Source organism: Mus musculus, chromosome 18, assembly GCF_000001635.26.
Source record: "Mus musculus strain C57BL/6J chromosome 18, GRCm38.p6 C57BL/6J".
Taxonomy (NCBI): Eukaryota; Metazoa; Chordata; class Mammalia; order Rodentia; family Muridae; genus Mus; species Mus musculus.
In genome coordinates this window covers 74,004,774-74,024,928 of record NC_000084.6, presented here as the reverse complement: position 1 = coordinate 74,024,928, position 20,155 = coordinate 74,004,774, and the positions used below count along the sequence as shown (strand labels likewise).

The following is a 20,155-nucleotide window of genomic DNA, read 5'->3' as shown; positions in this document are numbered from 1 at the left end:
GCTGATGCGGCTGGCAGCAGAGAGGTCTGCCCTCAAGCCTGCTCCTGTCCTCCCTCAAGGGGTCTGATGGGACATGGAGTTATTGGCCTCCTCAGAACTCAGCCTGCTCCGCTGGCTGGCTGGGTTCCATTTCCCTAGTGAGTCCTCTGTTCCATAGATTGAAGGCTGCACCAGGGACTCTGAGTCACCAAGACATACCCACCTATCCTCTTTCCCTGTGCTAGGTAGCCTCATGCCAGTCTCTTCCCTATGTTCCACCTTCCTCCTGCTTCTCCTCCTCATATCCCACCCTGCCCCTATCCCTACACACATACATTCTTATGATTCCTGCAGGAACCCCACCTGTTCCCAAACTAATAATACACTGTGTGTCAGCACCATGCCACCGGATCTATATGGTCAGCCCTGACTTCTCTCTGCCTCAGTCTGCACTTGCGACATGGTTTTAGAAGAATCTCCCGGTGGCCACAGAACACTGCCTGGCACCGTGTAACACTAGTGACTAGTCCTAGTCAATATTCTTTCCTTTCCTGTCACAGCCTTCTGTTATCCAGGACAGATGTCACAAGACCTTGTCTAAATGTTCCTCTCTACTCTGTGGGCTCCTTCCACAGGCCTGATTTTCATTCACTGTGCATGGATTCCTAGCAAGATTCGTTTCCCTTCTGAGTTCTCAGCTTAGAGCGCCGGTTCCTTGTCTTACTGCTGTGAGAAAGCAGCTGACAGAAGTCACTGTAAGAGATGGAGATACAGCTCAGCTCACTGTTTCGGGAGATTCACCCGTCATGACGGGGAAAGAGTTATGAAGCAGCTTAGTTTGTTGCAGCAGGAGCAGGGTGGGCGCTGAAGTGTCACCCCCTCACACTTTGGAAGGTCAGGAGGCTGAGGGGAAGTGCTGGATCTCTTCCTGGTTTCTTCCTTTTTATTTCATCCAACCCCCCAGCTCATGGGGCGGTGCCTCTTATGTTCAGGTTGAGTCTCCCCTCAGTTAATCCTCTCAGGCAGAACCTGCACTGTGCCTCGGTTTCCTAGGTGATTCCTAATCCAGTCCAATTGACAAAAGATTAATCATTACACTTTTAAAAGAGCCAATTAGAAGGAATCCGAGGTAGACATACCCAGCAGTAAGAAGTAGACTGCCCATAGTGAAAAAATAATAAAGGCTGTAAAAGTCAGACAGAAGCAGCTATAAATTCTAGGATCATCCAGTTAGAGACAAAATGTCCCCATATCGTGATAACTCAAATAATGTCACTGTCTGAACACCCAGGGTAGTAGCTGATGTTTATAATGGTGATCCTGAGCCGGGAAGGTGATGAAATAGTTTCTAGCATGCTTTGTTTAATGAGGCAAGAAAGCATGTGGCCTGCCTTAGAATTCCCAACGAAGTGGTGAATGTTAGCTTTCTGATGCTGGAAGTAATTAATCACAGCCCTGTTAGTTGGTAAAGCAATTTATTTAACATACCCCCAGTTCCCAGATCCAACTGGATAAATGAGGCATGGCTGCACACGGCTGGGGAAAATTAATCGTCAAGCACCCACAAATCTCTGAGCGCAAACCTCGCTCTATTAGATTAACTACTGCTGAGCCTTCTCTTGCTAAGTCCCAGGGAGTCATCCCCCCCACCCCCCAACCCATGAGGACACACAAGGCCTGTTGAATGACAGATCTGAAGCAGAGACTGACACTGGTTGCTAGAGTGGCCCTATGACGCAAAGCTCTATTTTAAGCTTCTTTTTCTCTTGCCCCAGAGGCCCTATCCATGACTCTTTTGCTAAGTTTGGAGCAGACATTTTTGTAGAAGGGGAAAAGGCCTGTGGAAGATTTTGCTTTGGGCTGGATAGATCATCACAGGCCACTGTTGTACTTCATTACCTTGGCTGATCAAGAGCGGCTGACCTTGAGGGTGGTGACCTGGGGCAGAAACTCCGCCCTGCCGGTGCCCTGGGTTTTATTCCCTCTCCCTCCTGACCTGGGTCATCTGCACTAGTACTTAAGTTTGCTAAGAGGCAAGGGTTTTGAAAGTCTGCAAGACAAATGCTAAGTGAAAGTCAGGTCCTTAGGTTCCCGGTCATCTTTATATGAAGGATGCTGGTCTCAAACTGACATGACCACTGTAACCATTGTCACTTTCTGACTCCTCGCTCTGGACCACACATCAGCTCCACAAGGTGGGGAGGAAATTGAAGCTCAGAGATGGTGAAGACTAAACAGAGAAGGGGCTGAGATGGAAACCACGGTTAGCCTTGGTCTTCAGATGGAAAGCCATGAGAGGGTCCCAGGAGTATGTGGCACTGCTCTAAAGAAAAAGATGCTAAGGTCTCTGCCATAGACCCAGTCACCTGGCTGCGGCCTTGGTGTGACACTGGCTGTAGCACTTTCCTGGAGGTGGTCCTTTGCCCTAGGAGCTAGAACAAAGTGGCAGAGGCACTGGCACCTCCATCACACCTGGGACACTGCTGGTCTGCTCCTGTGGCCAGTGGGTTCTTAACTGGAGCTCCTTCGGGGCTACGTCTCCCTGCGCTGTTGGCCTTGGGTCTCCTTGGGAAGCAGCTTAGGTGTTTGTTGTTCTCATTTGGGGTCATTAGGATTAGAGCTGTGTTGCTCCGGGGCCATAGCAGCAGAAGGCAGAGCAAAGACAGCATGTGAGCTTCTATCCTAACAGGGTTTGAACTCCAGGAGAACCTCTGTTCCTTCTGTTTCTCTGTCCTAGAAATACAGTAGCCCGGGTCTACAACCATGGCCATTGGTCCCAGCTCCCCCTAGCTCTTCCTGTACTTAGACAAGTAGCAGTTAGAGGAAAAGATAACAAACAAGAGCAATGAACTCCAAGAAGCAAAAGTTGGAAGACTTTCTTGAAGGAGTCTGTGGCAAAGAACTTAGCATGGCCAGGGAAGGGCAGAAGCAGACACTGATGCATACTGGGTAGGCATAGCCATGCCCCAGATACTTGACTCGGCAGCTAGTCTATGCAGTCTTTCGTTGGCCACCATTCCTAAACCCGTGAGGAGGTGACACATTTGGACAGAATGTCTAAGAGTCTGATTCACTTCCCCTGCTGTGATACTGGAGACCCATGTGGAAGTGAAGCCAACTCAGCCTGTGACCCTAAATGACCATATGGACCAAGTCCCTACCAATGCCTGGTATACGTGTTGTGTGAAGGAGAAATCTGCCGGGCAGGCTCAGTCATGGAGGCTCTGGGATTGTCTCTACCTGGAGCACCATCTCTCCCGGATGAATGTGGTGTCATCCTTATAGATGGTTGTCACAATCTTGTCATCATCCTTTGCGTCTGGACCCTCAAAGCTAAAGTCTTCTGAACACACTCACTGTGTGTCAGCTCTGGTTCCCTACTGATACAGTTTCCTTCTGGTGAGGGTGGGATGTGGTTGTGGCTTGGCAATAAAATGTTCTCTCGGTCCCTGTGCTTCGAGGCTGAGTCCTGGACATAGCAGTACTCAGAGGTGGAGCTTTGATAGTTGGTTGGATCATGAGGGCTCTGGGCTCATGAGTAAATTAATCAATTGATGAACTCATCAGTTAACCAATAGCTGAATGGACTTTTAGGGCTGGGGCCTTAGCCAGTACAAGTGGGTCACTGGCAGAAAGTCTTTGAATGGTAGCTCTTTCCATGTCTCCTTCTCCATCCTCAGTTTCCTGGCTTCCACAGCTTCCTCTGCCCATGCTCCAGCCGCCATGACATTTTTCCTCACTTCAGGCTCAAAGCAATGGAGTCAACCAACCTTGGGCTGAAACCGTGAGCCTCGCCCCTAAGTTTAGCTTCTGAGTTGTTCTTTGCAGCATGGCTGCAGCAACGCAAAGCTGACACCCTATGTAGTCATACATCCAGTTTTCCAGAAAAACAAATGGCATTTTCAGTAGGCAGATATCTTACAAACCGTCAAGGTGCAGAGCCAAGACTCCGGTTTCTAACTCTCTGTCCTAACTCTTATCTTCTGTATCTTCTGCCTTGGGTCTGGGTCTTTGGATTGGCCTTTGCTTTCTGGTTGGTCTTTTGAGATGGGGTCTTGCATAGTCCAGGCTGGTCTTGAACTAGTTATGCAGCTGAGAATGACCTTAAGTCCTTATGCTTTCACCTCTACCTTCCATGTACTGAGACTCCAGGCAGGCACAGCACGTGCCACTGCTTGGATTGGTTTTTCAGTCATCGATTGCTCCCCTCTGCCGTTTGATTGCTCTTGTTGATTGTATGGGCTGTTTTGATGCTATCCAATGTGTTGGGGCAGGTTGAAGTTGAAGGATCTTGACTGTAGGAGAGTGCTGTTCCAAACAGTGCAGCAGCAGACAGAAATGCCAGAAGGATGGGTTGAGCTGGCCAACGAGCACGGTTAGATGTGATATCAAATTGGAACTGCCAGGTCTTGAAAATGGTCTCAGTCACATACCTGTGTATCCCTACCACTCATCTCTAAGACTTGGTAGCTTCCTGTTCTCAGTCACGTTCTTGTCTTTCTGCGAAAGGGGAAAAAAATCATTTCTGGAGCTGTCTTGAGGAAATTGTGCGATTTCCTTTCTGGCCTGGGGAGTCACTGGCAGTGGCTGTCCTCTTTGATAGGGATGCGGGTGACTTAGCAATCTCGGACTGCAACCTGCAGCCTAACTCTGTCAGGCTTATTATTAATAACAATATATTCAATAAGAAGCCACACAGCGCATTCTTATAATTCCTCGACAATGCCCAGTGTGCTACTCAGGGTTCCTTACTTAAAGTCCCATTTAATTACTTTCTGGTGCAGTATCGTGGAATTTTTTTTTTCTTTCAATAAAATAATTCTTTCCCCTAACCAAAAAGGAGAATTACATAAGTGATTATATTTCCCTCTTTGAAACAAGATTTATTTGGTATTTGAAAATAATAACCATTGGCCCTCAGGATCATAGCAGATTACCTGTGTCCCCTGCCCTTCTCCTTGTGGGTTCAGATTTTTTTGACTTCAAGATTTAAACTGCACAGTATTATACTGCACATGATTGGAAGTCCTTCTTGAAAGCTGACTCTAAGTTTGACTTGCCTTGGCTCTGAGTCAGCAAGGCCACGGGTGACACTGGGTGACCATTTCGAGCTCTTTTTCCCTTGGGCTGACTGGAAGATCTTGTGCGCTCTCTGAGAGTGCGAGCCATCACTGTTCAGAACGCCTTGAAAACCCTCCTTTTCACAGAGGTCATCTGAGGTGGTCTTTCCCTAAACTCACCCACCAGGCACGTGTCCCAGAGATGTCAGAACACTTCCAGCTCATTTCATTTAGAAAGATGAATAACAGTAGCAAAGACCTTGTCTTGGGCGTTTTATGTTAGGCACTACAATAAGATTTTGTGTGTTTTATCACCTTTAGTCCTCTGCCCTGTAAGGTGTCTTATGGTATAGAGGACTGAGCCTCAGTAAATAAAGTTCATATAGGTAAACTCCCACAATGAATAAGGGGTAGAAATGAGGCTCCAACAGGTGACGGTGGCTGAGAACTGCGCCCTGGACTGATGCTGCTTTGCTTCCTGCTGGCAATGATGACGCTGAGGGCAGGGATCTCAGGTACAGTTCGAAGCGCGGGGTGTGTCTATGCAGCTCAGCATCCCGTGGTGACGAAGGGGAGGACAATTCCCGTGATCTACAAGTTTGAAGGGACCCCTGTTATCAAGGCAAATGATTAAGAGAGAAGCAAATATTTATTGACGTGTCTACCCCAATATGGATGTGAGAGACATGCATGTGTATTTAAGTAGTTCTCAAAGAGGTGCCCGTGGAGTCTGGCTTTTGCTGCATCTTCAGCAAAAACCAGGAGACTTGTAGGAAAGAAACAATCCAAAGGGAAGGACTTTGAGACTCCGGACAGGTAGCTAACAGCTGAACTGTAGCTAGGAAAGCTAGTTCATGTAGATTCCCAGGGTGTCATCTGCAAGAAGAGAAAGGTCCAAAGTTGTCTTTGGTGGTTAACTTTGCTCTCTCTGGTGTGTGTGTGTGTGTGTGTGTGTGTGTGTGTGTGTGGCAGAACACTTTATAAATATATGTCTTGCACCTGGTTCCTTTTGTCTGCAGCCTCATTTTCCTTCCTGATTGGGGATGGTATAATTTTGTCTCCCACATAGGTTCTGATCCCAACTATATTTTATAAATGGGGAAACTGAGGCAGAGTGTTTTTTTTTTTTAAAGTGACTTGTCTTAGATCACATAGCTGGTAAATGGTGAGTCAAGATTTGACTCTAGACGGCTACCTTGATACACCACTGGATCACTGTATCCTCTTTCATCATCAGGAGATGTGGGGGATGGAGTGAGCAGAAAATCAAGATCTGGGATCATGAAGACTGGATCCTGGTTGAGATCAGCCACATCCGGAGTTGAGAGAATTTAGTCAGGGTGCTCAGCTTCTGTACCATTCAGGAACGTGGTTAGAGCATGGTTGGAAGAACACCACCGCACCAGTTATTTGAACAGGGAGTTTAAAAGAGGGTATCTGTTACACAGGCATTTAAGACCTGAAAGAGAGGAGAGGACCTAGCAGTGACACAGAGATACAGGTACAGGAAGCAGCCACTCCCTCTCAAGCTGAAGGAACAAAGGAGAAAGCTAAAGGACCAGATATAGGCACTGGATGATTGACAAGCACCACTCTAAGCAGAGACTCAGGCTTTAGGGGCAGCTCCTCCCAGAGGCTGACACTGGCAAGGGATTGCAATGACGCTGGTGCTGGGGATGAGGGCTGGGAAAAGGGGGAGCCAGAACCAGGTCCATCCAAGCTGAAGAGCATCACAGGTCCCATGCTGTCCGAAGAGCCCAGCTCCTACCTTGCAGTTTTTCGTGGTATCCCCTGTTGGCAGAAACCAATAGGGAGCCTGCTGTCAGACAAGCTATGGTTCCAAGTGGCAGATTCCTAGTGTTGCATCCACAAACAGAGAAGAGAAGGGATGTCTTGCGTGCTCCCTACTCGACCAGCAAGAACGCTGCAACAGGATCCTTCTGCACACGTTTATTGGGAGAGCTTGATTGCAGAGGCGAAGAGACCCCGAGCCCAGAACTGGTGCTGCTTATATAGGCCTAGAAGAGGCGTGTCTCACACCCGGATTGGTTATGCACTATGCCTCATTTGCATGTTCCTCTTCTGATTGGCTACTCTCTCAGTACCTCACAGAACCTCATTAACATACCTCATTTGCATGTCTCACATCTGATTGGTTATATTCTCAGTACCTCATTAACATGCCCAGGCCAGGCAGTGACTTGGCAAAAAGCTTTACTGCATATGTACACATTGGTTGTTTGTCCAAACTTATGCGTGGTGGCCAGCAGTAGCCAGCGCCACTCTGCAACGGCACATGTGGCTTCTCACAGGGATGGTTCAGAGCTGAGTCACAGGTGTGCCTCCTTCTGCTGGCATTTCTTTATCTGTAGAGTGGTGAGGTTAGACAAATGATGTCAGAGGCTTCACGGTATGCTGTGCCCTCTTCCTGGGCTTCTGTCAAATGCTAGCAACTTCTGCCACTCATTTTCCTCCTCTTGTTTGGTGGGGAGCATTTTGAAGAATAATTGTCTCTTCCCCATGCTTGTTTGGTGCTAGGGTTAGCTCGTGGTAGATTGTGCTCATTATGAACTTGAATTCTGTCACGATCCAATTTAGATAACAATATGTCATTGGATTTTCTGTGACCACTGATGATGGAGCCAGCCTTGGCTCCGGGACTGTAAGGGAGTAGCCTTTGATAATGGATGGCTCCTGGCTATGGACCAACTGACCTTGTTATACCCAACAAGGGGAGAACAGCTGTGTGCATAAGGGACTGTCTCAAGCTGGAGAGGTTCAGGTGGACTTTTAGTTCAGGCATGGAGGAGAGCTCATATCGCTTCTGGGAGAGGTTGCTTTTTAGCATTCACCAACGAGTTGACCAGCTGGCACAGATTCTGCCCTGGGAGCAGGGCCGGATGCGTCTTTACTGGAAGATGGAACAGCATGGATCTTCTACTAGCAGGATGACACACAACTCCTTATCCAGGCCTGGGCCAAAGTGACCTTGCAGAAGTCACCTCAGAGATCTGCATCCCTCTCTGGCTGCTGCAACATTGTCCCCTGGCTTCAGGGAAGCTCCAGGGAATCATTTAATGACATAGCAAGGATCTCGAAAGGCCCAGAGGAAATGGCGGTATTGCAGTAGAGGCACCTGCCCACGTCATCAGACATGGGAACTTCGGATCAAACAACTGGGGGAGATTCTGATGGGAGTCTGCCATGATGGTCATGCCTAGCATCACTTGCCCGGGCAAGAGTACTGGTTTCTATCACAGAAGGGATCAGAGAAACCAGATGTCCTTCCCTTGTCCTAAGTTGAAGAATCAGTTACATAAGCAAAAGTCCATGAAGCTTGATGGGGTTTAGAAATGTAAATACTGTGGACCACGTGAGCCTGCAGGCTATAGCCTATCGTGTGTACCACATGAGCCTGCAGGCTATAGCCTATCGTGTGTACCACGTGAGCCTGCAGGCTATAGCCTATCGTGTGTACCATATGAGACTGCAGGCTATAGCCTATAATGTGTACCACATGAGACTGCAGGCTATAGCCTATTGTGTGTACCACATGAGTCTGCAGGCTATAGCCTATAGTGTGTACCACGTGAGCCTGCAGGCTATAGCCTATTGTGTGTACCACATGAGACTGCAGGCTATAGTCTATAGTGTGTACCACGTGAGACTTCAGGCTATAGCCTATAATGTGTACCACATGAGACTGCAGGCTATATTGTGGAGACATCGAGTTCCCTCCTAAGTTCCCTTTGTCTTCCCATTCTGACGATAGATTTTGTTTGGTTTTGAACCTGATATAAATGGAACTTAGAGGAAAACTACTGGAAGTTGACAGAGCATTAAAGGTAACGCATGCTGGGCATTCTGCTAATCAATTATGGTTGGATGGAGTGTTAGACTATAAATACCATATATTCCAAAAGATTGTTATCTTGCCTTCTTTCCAGAGCAATCACTAAGTAGGTTATCCAGTGTACTATGTATTCAAGTGATAATAAGGACCAAAGGGTTAAAATTCAAATGTGTGCCAAATCTGACTATATTGTAATAGAAATAAAAATTGAATGTTATTTTTAAAAAAGCATTTTAAATGTTTACAGATTTTTTTTCTAAAATGTTCCAAATGTGTTAAAATTAAAAGTCAAAATACAAACTATAGAATATCAAAGTTTAGCTGGTGGTTGTGGCACATGCCTTTAATCCCAGCACTCGGGAGGCAGAAGCAGATCTCTGTGAATTCAAAGCCAGTCTGTGAGTTGCAGGACAGCTGGGGATACACAGAGAAATACTGTCTCAAAAAAATCAAATTTTAAGTTAAAATTCTTTTAATAAGACTAATATTACTTAATTACCTGAATATATCATCAATTCTTTTTTTTTTAACTTTTTAATTTGAATTTTGTTTGGGCATTTCATACACAAGTACTATCTTTACACCATTCCCTCCCCTCTTTCTCCCCCTTCCAACTCCTCTGTCTTTTAAACATTTTTATAAAAATGAAGGTATTCAGGATTTTAAAGTCCTTCTGATTGCCATTGTTAAAAATCAGCCTCACTGTAGCTCATCACCTCAGGCGTCTGAGACCCACAGAAAGCTCACGGTCCTGTGAACAGCTGAACAGTTGCCCGCTTGTGCTGCAATTCCGTGAATCCAGCATGACGTCAGTGGTGTCAGGAGAACCAAGAATCACAGGAGGAACATAAGCCAGAGGACAAACATGCCACCTTTCTGGGAAGCCACGCTCTTTATTCTGTAGGCATCTGTTGCCTTGATGGTATCTGGGAGGAAGGACCTGAGAGCCAGATCCACCAGCAGCCTGCTCAGTTGTCCTTGCTCGCTGAAGCTCTGCCTGTCCTTAATGTTAATAACAGTTCCAAGTCTTTCCCACGAAATACAGTGGCCTTTTGTTGTGAACACGGGACCCAGAGTTCTATTTGCCTGGGGCCTTGAACCAGGTTAGTCACCCGTGTGGACATTCAGTTTATTTTGCATGCTGTGTCAGCTTTTGCATTGCCTCTGGGGGTAGCAGGGGTGCTTATGTGTTCCTTAGTAATCGTGCGTGCGTGCGTGCGTGCGTGCGTGTGTGCGTGTGTGTGTGTGTGTGTGTGTGTGTTTGTTTGGTGACTGGGGTCCATTGAGCACTTGTATCCTGATTCATCTACGTTAGGAGGGGGCGGTGCCCAGGTCGTAGTTGCTTACCCAGCACTCTATTGTTCTCCTTTCAAGATAAGCAGCCCACCATAAATAATCATACTGGCCTAGGCTGAGGGATCTAACTGCTTTCTTGGCTGGTCCTCTTTCTTGAGGTTGAGGGCCTCTGCATGGCCAAAAGGAAGGAGAGAGCTGAAAGGCAGAGCTTGTGCCTGTCTCAGGATCTGACCCTGAGTCACAAAGTCCTGCACATTCCAGTCTCCCCAGAGGACTGGGGGTGGACTCTTCCCGGCTGGCCTCATGCCCAACTGAAAGTGTCTCTGTAAGAAGAGGACAGCAGTTTGAATGGCAGCCAGCAATCTCTTCAAGTGTCTTCCACCATAAATTAGGGAGGGAGGATGACAATTTACACAAAAGAGTACAAGGCCAACCAAGTTAAGCTGCATGCTGTCCGATCATGGCCACCGAGTTCAGCGTTTTGAAACTGCAGGCCAGACACCATTTCTGGTGTCAGCTTAGATTCCCAACTCTTTCCAGGCCCCTGGAGGCCAAAAAAAAAAAAAAAAAAAAAAAAAAGGATCAGCAACCAGCCACCAAGTAGCGAAGCTTCTTTGAGTGACTATGTGACTTCTCTCAGCTCTTTTCAGTAAATTCAGGGCTTTGCACTAGACTCCTGGTTTGCAAACTGGGTGCCAGTGGACTCTAGTAGTCCCTGGTGTTGCTGCAGGCACGGGTAGCTGTCTTTGAACTATTCTTTCCTATTGCCCATAGAAACTCCATTTTGATTAGTTTTATCCCTTCAGACCTATAACTTCTTATGGGAAAAGGGCACCATGGGGTAGATCGCTCATGTCTCATGGGATAGAGACACTTCCTGCAAAAGACTGGTGGCCTAAGTTTGGTCTCTTGGACCCACATAAATGTGAAAGACAAAGTTGTCCTCTGACCTCCCTATATGTGCTTTGGCAAGGGCAACACACACAACCACCACACACAGATAAATGAAAGAGAAGAATGGGCTCGAGGGCATTAACTGCCACCCCAGGGCAGTGTGATGCCCGGTGGAGTCACATGGTCTGGATTTCAGTCCCTTCTCTGTCATCAACCTTCTGTGGCACCTCAGGCTCAGGGGTTTGAGCCTTGACTCTAAATTATTTTTTCATCATCATCTTTAATATGCTGTCGTTCTTACCCACCCCTCAGGATCGGACTAGATCATTTATGACACTATATCTACGAGGCTATACATAGGGAAGAAGGGTGTGTGTGTTTAATGACTAGTGGTGACTCCCACTGCCCCACCGTCCCTCCATCCTAAGGCTTCCACTTGGAGGCCTTCAATTTTGAATAACCACTGGTGGATTTTTTTTCCCTCTCCATGCTGGGATCTTTGAGGGCTTTCCTATGAGGCGTGTGAGGGTTCTGCCACACAGTGGGCAAACCGAAGTGAGCAACAGCAAAATGGGAGGTTCTGTCATTTCAAAGGCATGGCTGGAAGAACTTGTTTTTAATTGAGGAGGACACTCTTCTGCTTGTATCCGTGTTTTTAAGTTAAGAAGGAAGGGCTCTTTATCCCCCGGCTGCACACAGAGGAAGAGAAGGTGCCGACTTGAAAAGCCCTTGGCATCGTTAATGAGAAGGACACAGAAAAACCTATAGCATTGAATTCTGTTGACCGTGACTTTCATGGATTAACCTTGACTTCAGGTCCCTCCTGGCTTATTCCAGTTTGTTAAACCCTTGATAGGCTCCAATCTATCAAGTACTGGCCGTTCCTCACTAGAAAGTCACACTGGTGTCCTCTGCAGAGCCCACAGAGCTATAGGGCAAAACCTTGTGAGCCTGAAGCCAGGAGGATGCTGGAAGCAGAGGTGGCACCAATCACATGTCACAAGAATCAGGAGGAAGGATAGGTAGGTCTTCTGGCCTGTGATCTATCTGCCTTAGGACCTAAAATTCTCACTAGGATGTTCTTGTTCCATCTTTGCTCTTGTAAGCCACCTTCATCCATCTTGTTTCTGTCCCTCTGGCTGTTCGCCTTTATAGAATCTTAGCCCCGGGTTGAGCTTCTCCACCTCCAAACCTTCTCCACATCACCCTGGAGAGGCCATCTCTGCTCCTTCCGTGATAGGAAGCTCTGCGAGATCCGTCGGCCACTCCTTTGGAGGGTAGCTCCAACTCTTTTGAAAACTTTGTTCTTTTGCACCTAAACTTCCTTTTTGGCTGTGAAAGTCACACGTGTACATGTACTTAAGAGCCTCTACCCTCTACAGCGACCCTCCGTCAGTCACGTCTCTTTTTCAACTGACAGTCGACCTACCTCTGTCTCCACATTTTCATTTCTGGTGTCTCCTGGTGACCTTCACCTGCCAGGCATTGATCTGTATACAAAGCCAATTACTCAGGAGCTGGTGCATAACTGCTTATAGGTTCCATTGTCTTAGTATATCGTAGCCTTAATCTTTTCCGGGGATCATTCCTGTGGTGTCGATAAAACTGGTGACAGACATTTTTGATTTGTTTCTTAATTTTGAAGATTTTTTAAAAAATTATGTTGCCTTGAGGTATGGACTGAACTCACTTCTGTCTCTGGAAAAATGAATTGAACGAGCAAGCAGTGGCTCCCTTGGTAAGCGCAGATTCTCCAAATGGACTGTCACAGGTGTGTGAAGGGGCATATTGGGTAACTAAGATCAGCCTAAATCCCCAAAAATATCTGAAAAGACTGTCCTGAAAAGCAGACTCTGCTAGCCAGTATGTACATATTTAACCCCTTCAAAACTCGGGTACCTGGCCTGGGTGCCCATCCTGTCGCATGTTTCTCTATGATCCAAGCTTATTAAGGTCATCCTTTACGCAAGGAAGTGAATGGAAACTGAGAAATGGCAAAAACTATCATTTTAATTAGGCCATCTCCCTTACAGCCAAAGACTCCCGGTTTAAAGTCCACGGGGCCTGGATATTATATACTAACCAGTCTGCAATCATGAGACCCGTTCTGAAAAGAAGTGATCAGCCACGATTTGTTTTGCCATGAGTCATAATGATGTTTACCCAGCACTCAGAATTCAGTTTAAAAATCCCTGAGTCCTTGGCTCATCCAGCGAGAGGAGTGGAGCTCAGCCATCATTGATGCTGACTGCCGTTTTCTTCCTGGCTCTCGGTAACCCTTCCTGTCCCAGCGTGGCAAGCACACACACCCTCTATGGAAACCACCTCTGCTAAATCTCTGTGGTGGGTTATTTTTGACTGTGTCATCCCTTTATCAAAGCTAAGTCTAGTTGCCTGGTGTTTCTCGCTGTCCCTCATATGGTCCGTTCCCTCTAAAGTCCCAGAGGGGGGAAGGCACAACCTCAGGCTGGCATGTTGGCATGAGCAGGGATGCTGGGCTATGTCATGAACCAGACAAGAGACAGGAATAGGATGTTAGCCTCCCGTGGAAACACAGACCCTGCAGCTTTGTTATTTGTGTTGGCAACAGTAGGCATGCATATCTCTGTGCTGAGGCCCAATCACTTGCTGAATATTTATTTGTTCCAAAGATTATTTAGCTCTCCTCAGGAATCCAGTTGTACCAGCCAACTTGTCTTCTTTGGCACTGCTGCCCCGTGAGAGATGTGAAGGACGCCTGCTTCTCCCTTAACAATCATCAAAGTTGGAAGTGTCATGGCAGAAAAGTAAAAGGGGACCCGAGAGAAGACGTGACTTTCTAAGACGTGGCAGAACCAAGGCTAGAACTTGGACCTTCTGACTTTAAACCCTGTTCTTCCCAATAGAAGGGCCTTGCAAACTTTGGAGGCATTTTATTGAGTGAGGAACATGTTTCCTAAGATGTAGATACTTAGGTCTCCATTTTAGAAACGTGATGCACAGCGGTGTGGCTGCATCCTAAGGTCGTGGTCCAGCATCAGCTCAATCGCTCACTGATGCTCTCCCGTTCTACCCTAGAGGAGCAAAGTGGTACTGTGTAATCAGTTATGATGGGTGTCACATGCTTCTGTTTGTTTAAAAAATTCATACCGTGAGAGCCAGACGGCGTGGCGAATACTTGGAACTCCAACACATGGAGGTAGAGGCCAAAAAATCAGGAGTTCTAGTACAGCCTGGGCTACATAGAGTTTTTAAGACCAGCCTAGGGCACAAAAGACCCTGTCTCAGAAAAAGAAAATCACACAAAAAACCCATATAAATAACCTTAAAGAAAGAAAATTTGCCAATTAAAAACAGTCAAGCTATTTTGCAACGTTGCCTTCCATTTTTGGGAGATTATTCATTGTATTTAGGGAGATGTCATAGGACAATTGTTTAATTTTATTTCAAGTTCTTTTGAGCCAAGAAGTCTCCTGACTACTTGCTAGGAAATAGGATCCTTGAAAACTGTTAAAGAAGAAACATAGCCTTTCTTGTTATCAAGTGCCTGTTGCATCAGCAGGCGCCGTACTCGGTACTGTTCAAACTTCACATCAGTGTTGTCCTCTCCATTTCCCAGATGAGGAGACTGAGGCTCCGTAAGGGTACAACTCGTCTATCAGATTATAAGATTAGTATGCATTCCCCAGCTGGTCCACACTTGCTGGGATAGGATTAGTGACCTCTGGTGAAATAGAGGCTAGTTGAAGGGACAGGACTGAAGGGGTCATATAAAGAAGTTGAGGTTTGGCCCCATGAAGAAAACCTATGAGAGCTGTTAGTGAAAGTGCAGCCTAGTTGCAGCAGAAGACCCCAGCATTTTAGAGATGCCAGGACCATGGGATGAGCCCCAAGAACAACAGGAGCAGTGGGGTGTAGCTAGCTAGAGCCTTGAAGGCAAGCTGTGTGTGCTACAGGGGGCAGAGCTAGAGAAGTGACCCAAGCCTTTTGGAAGTGTTCAGAAGATCATGAGTGGATCCCAGACATTGGACTCTTGGAGTTTTGTTTTGCTTTGATTGCCTCTTGAATTATGAAAGTATTTGGTTTATTTTTTTTGTTTTACTGGAGTCCACAGTTGAGAGAATTTTGAGTTTTAAAAGACTGGATTTTAGAAGAAATTGGTTATCTTAAAGGGACTGGGATTTTAATGCATTTGAGTTTGTAAAGCCTGTAGGACTTCCTAAGTTACTTGGGGATGAGTAAGAAAGGAAGGGCTGAGGCTTAATAGTGATGTGTTTGTATGTCAAGTTGATAAAGGGTCAATTATATTGGCTGGTTTTGTCCCATTTAGAGTCATCAGAGAGGAAGGAGCCTCCCTTGAGGAAATGCCTCTATGAGATCCAGCTGTAAGGCATTTTCTCAATTAGTGATCCATACAGGAGGGCCCAGCCCATTGTGGGTGGCGCCATCCCTAGGCTATGGTACTGGGTTCTAAAAGAAGCAAGCCAGTAAGCAGCACCCCTCCATGGCCTCTGAATCAGCTTCTGCTTCCAGGTTCCTGCCCTGTTTGAGCTTTTATCCCCCCAACCCCCCATCTTGCTTTTTGGTCATGATGTCTCATTGCAGTGTCACGAACCTTAAAAAAGCACTCACTTTGGCCTATGCTTAGCAGCTTTCTTATACAACCCAACCACCACCCAATGCCCAGGGGTGGCATTGCCCACTGTGGGTTGGGCCTTCCAGTATCAATTAGCAATTAAGACATTGCTTCACATATATGTCACAATCTAATCTGATGTCAAAAAAAATATCCCATTTTGAGTTTCCCTCTTCAAGGTGACTCTGGCAAGTGTCATGTTGGCAATAAAAACTAACCAGGATGGGTGATTACTGCGTTTGTTTTGTCAGACGTGGAAGAAAGTCTCACGGGGTAAGAGAATTCCCCAGAAGACTCAAGCTCAGGTTGCTGGTGTAATCCTGACCCTGCACAGCTGGGGCTCAGGGTTCGAAGCATAAAGATCCAAGACCACACGGTCTTATACCTCCATCCTGTTTAATGCAAAAATGTCTACAGACTAAGACTCATCTCAGCTATACTTGTCCCTAAATGTCTTCGTTCATGTCTTTACCAAGGACAGAGGGTCTATCAGAAAATCTCATCAGGACAGCTTCTCTCTACAGGCTGTCACGTCCCTGACCGTTAACTCTGAAGTGCCACCATCGCCACTCTGGAGACCTTAGTGGCCTCCGGACTGGGCTTTGTTTTTACTTTTGCTTCCTCTGGGATCTTCATCAACTTTCAGAGATTATTCAAAGGGAATTTGTAAAACTACAAATCAAGTTACATTGCTTGCTTGCTTGCTTGCTTGCTTGCTTGCTTGCATTGGTTCATGGCTTCTCAGGGTGTTTGGAATGGAGTTGGTTAGAATTCTTCCCAGTGACACACAAGCTCCGGCTTGGTCTATCTGGTCTATCTCGCCCCATGTGCTGGCCGGCTTCCTCTCCACTGGCCCGTTATCTGGGCATTCCAAACACCTTCCTGCCTCTGGTTTTTGCTCTTGCTGTTTTAACAATCTCTCCCTCAGGTTAATGAATGGTTTATACTTAAACCTTTCAGGTTTTAGTCAAGCTGTATTTTTTCAAAGAAGCCTAAAGTAATCTCTCTGCCAAGATAAGGTGACACATCACCTGTTCCTGTCTGCTGCCTTCATGGGCCTTAGTGCAGCCTGCCTTATCTCCAGTTACTTACCGCTGTCTTCTTGTTAGAGTGTTAAGTTTCACTGAACCAGAGGCCTATTTGCTGCTTTAGTGCTCTGGTTCACAGTGATAAGGGCAGCAAAGGTGGATACAGTAGTCAGCTTTTTGTCATTTATAATGAGATGCTGTAGACAGGGAGGTTTAGTGAGAGTAAGCACACAGACCTTAGTGGGGCTGCTATCTTCCAACATCACCACGTTGGGTCAAACTGCCGATGCGTACAGCACAGGGCACAGATTCAAATGCGGTCCCACCCACAGCTGCATGTAATTGGCATTTGGTGAATGGATGAGTATGTGGGCACTGGCTTCGAGCGCTGCTTGTATAAGTGGAAGCCAAGTACAAAACTACCTGTCAAATGAAGACTTCCGAGAGATTTATGTGGTAAATAATACCTTATGCAAATAGCTGAAGCATGCTGTTTAAAGAAAATCAACACCTGAGAAAGTTGAGGTGTCCTCCGTGTCGACACTGGACTTGAATGTGGAACAGGTTCCACGTTCACAGATTTTTTTTTTTTTAATTTTGCATTACAGCATGTACTGAAGGATCCTGTTTAATTTTATAAAAACCTTATACATGTAGAAAATGTTGAAAGGGTTTTCAGACTACTCTGTGGGTTTTTTTAAATTAATATTAACATTTTTAAGTCTTTGGGGTGAGGGTGGGGCAGACGAGGAGTCCAGTCGTCTTCCACTGCTATCAACCACTTTAGTGGTTTAAGACAGTGTCTTGTACTGAATCCGAAGCTGGCTAGTTCATCAAGGCTGGCTGGTCACTCAGCTCTCAGGACCCACCCCTCTCCACCGCAGTACTGGGTTACAAGCATGCATAGCTCTATGTCCAGCTTCCTATATGGGGGCTGGGGATTCAAACTCAGTTCCCCATGCTTGCTCAGCGCTGCCCACTCTTGCCCACTAAGCCATCATCCAGCCTGGCGTTTTGCTTTTCTTCTTTAGTTATCTGAAAACTTAAAGCCTTCTTATTTAGATTCTGAAAAAAAAAAGGTTTCAAACATTGTTTTAATTTTTTTTTTTTAACTTTATGTTTATGGGTGTTTTACTCGCGAGTATGTCTGTGTGCCATCTGCATGCCTAGTGCTTTGGGAGACCAGAGAGAGTGTTGGGTGCCCTGGCACTGGAGTAGAGATGGTTGTGAGCCGCCATGTTGATGCTGGGCACTGAACCCAGGTCTTCCCGGAGAGCAGCGCTCTTAACGGCTGAGCACCGATTTTCTCTCCAGCCATTATTTCCTGAAATTTTTAATGATAAACCTGTAATCTAAAAAGAGCAACAGTTGGCATGGGGAAGGCAGATACTCAGTTAAGTTAGTAAAGTGCCCACTACACAAGCGTGAGAACCTGAATTTAGAGCTCCGGTGCCCACAAAAAGCCAGGTATGGCAGCCCCTGGTAACCCCGGGGTAGAAACCTGGAGCTCATTGGCCAGCTACACAGCCCAGTTGGTAGCTCCAGGTTCTCAAGAAATAAGTCAGGGTCTCAAGATAATGTGGAGAGCAATAGAAGACACACCACCAACCTCTTGTCTCCACACGAATGCATAAATGTATGTGCACCTACACACACACACACACACACACACACACACACACACTCCAATAACAATCTCTCTCTCTCTCTAATACCAAAGGCAAATTCTTTCATGTGATTAAGGGACAATATGATCCTCGATATGATCCTCGTGTTTGTCTTCTGACTGAATCTAAATTTGTATGCCCTGGCGCGTGGCTTGTATAGAGAAGTTGGGAGTTAGTTGTTGCGGGGAGGAGGGCAGTGCTGCAGGTGTGCTTTCAGGCTTTTGGGGCTGAGGGAATCCAGGTGTGGAGGTACCCTTGCTGGAAGTTCACTGACATCTGGGAACTGTGACTGCCTTAGGTCTTCAGAGAACTCCTATTTAGAAAAGGACCCTTGACAGCACCCAACAGTTCCCCAGTCAAAGAATGCTGAGTCAGCTGTCAGCCTTGTCTAGTCACCACCAGAGCCTGGCTAAAGAGCCCATTTCCTCTCTCAGCCTGGGGCGCTGAATTTTATGCTAATTCAGTCTCTTGGGTGCCCAAAAGATGAAAAACACATGGAGATAAACTCCTGTCTTGGCTGATGTGTAAATGTCCCAGCAGGCCAGCGTGGAGGGATTCTAGCTAGCAGCCTACCAGCAGGGAGAGACTGGGACCCTGGGGCTGGCTGGGGATTCAGTTCTGTGTTTTTCCTAAGCCAGCTCAGCACAGGTCACCATTGGTGCTGGACAGGAGGCAAGTCACAATGAACTGGGTTTTTCCACCAAAAAAAAAAAAAAAAAAAAAAAAAAAAAAAAAAAAGGCACATCAGGGGACGCTAGCCTTGATAACCCCCAGAGACCAAGTCCAGTGACCAGAATTCCAGAATGCTACTGGTCAGCAAGTGCTGAGTGAGAACTTGTCTCCTTCTTTGCTTCTCCATTATGCTTCTCCATCCTTCCCCAACCGTGGCCCTCTGTGTTGTTCTTTGAGAGCCAAGAGCTCCTTCCTATTTTCCCTCCTTAAAGACTCAGAGGAGTCAAGAACAAGCAAGAACCAAGCCCTTAGACCCCACGAAAGCCCAAGTAGAGACCACAGCAGAGGCAGGGAGTAGACTCACAGCCTGACTTTCAGTGATCTTCCACTTGAATGCAAGAGGACAGGATTGCTTTTGTGGTCAAGGCCCACTCTAAGGCAGAAATGCCAGTTGATGGGACCCTGCCAAGCCTCTGGAAAGAGAGCTTGCAAGTGAGGAGACCATGTTAGCTGGGATTTATGTCAGTATTTCACAGGGAAGCACACTTCTGGGCGTGTGTGTGTGTGTGTGTGTGTGTGTGTGTGTGTGTGCGCGCGCGTGCGCATGTACAAATACACATATTTGCATATTGGAGTTTGTTGTAAGGATTCAGTTTACATGATTAGGGTGGCTGGTATGTCTTAAACCTGCACACAGAGCCAAGAGCTAGAGACCCAAGAAGCGCTGATACTGTAGCTGTAGCTGAAGCCTTGAGGGTGTAGAGCAGAATCTCTCCTGGTTAGTGGAAGTCTTTCGTTCAGCCCAGGGCCTTTCAGCTGATTAGATGAGGCCTACCCATATTGTGGAGTGTGGGAGGTAGTCTGTTTTACTTCTAACCCACTAACTTCCTTGTAAACGTCATTCAAAAATACTCTCACAGAAGCATCCAGACTAACCAGGACAATTGACACATAAAAGACTTACCCTGCATAAACCACCCCTGGATGCAGAAGCAAGGGCTGAGTGCTGTGGGCCAAACGATTAGAAAAGCCTCTTGCTTCTTAGGAGAGAGGTGGACTGGATGGATGGAGTGGGCTTCCCGGCACCTTGT

At 46.6% G+C, this 20,155-nt stretch overlaps 1 protein-coding gene and 1 long non-coding RNA gene across 7 annotated transcripts in view; one reads left to right on the top strand and one right to left on the bottom strand.

Annotated features, from left to right (window-relative positions):
* Mapk4 (mitogen-activated protein kinase 4) overlaps positions 1-20,155 on the top strand; it is a 136,949-nt gene that overhangs the window by 40,506 nt on the left and 76,288 nt on the right. The gene's annotated exons all lie outside the window — the stretch shown is intronic.
* D730045A05Rik (RIKEN cDNA D730045A05 gene) lies at positions 4,841-7,022 on the bottom strand. Its single transcript, NR_045390.1, has 3 exons — positions 6,808-7,022; positions 6,235-6,498; positions 4,841-5,630 (listed from the first exon to the last, which is right to left on the bottom strand). It is a non-coding gene; the product is annotated as an RIKEN cDNA D730045A05 gene (long non-coding RNA).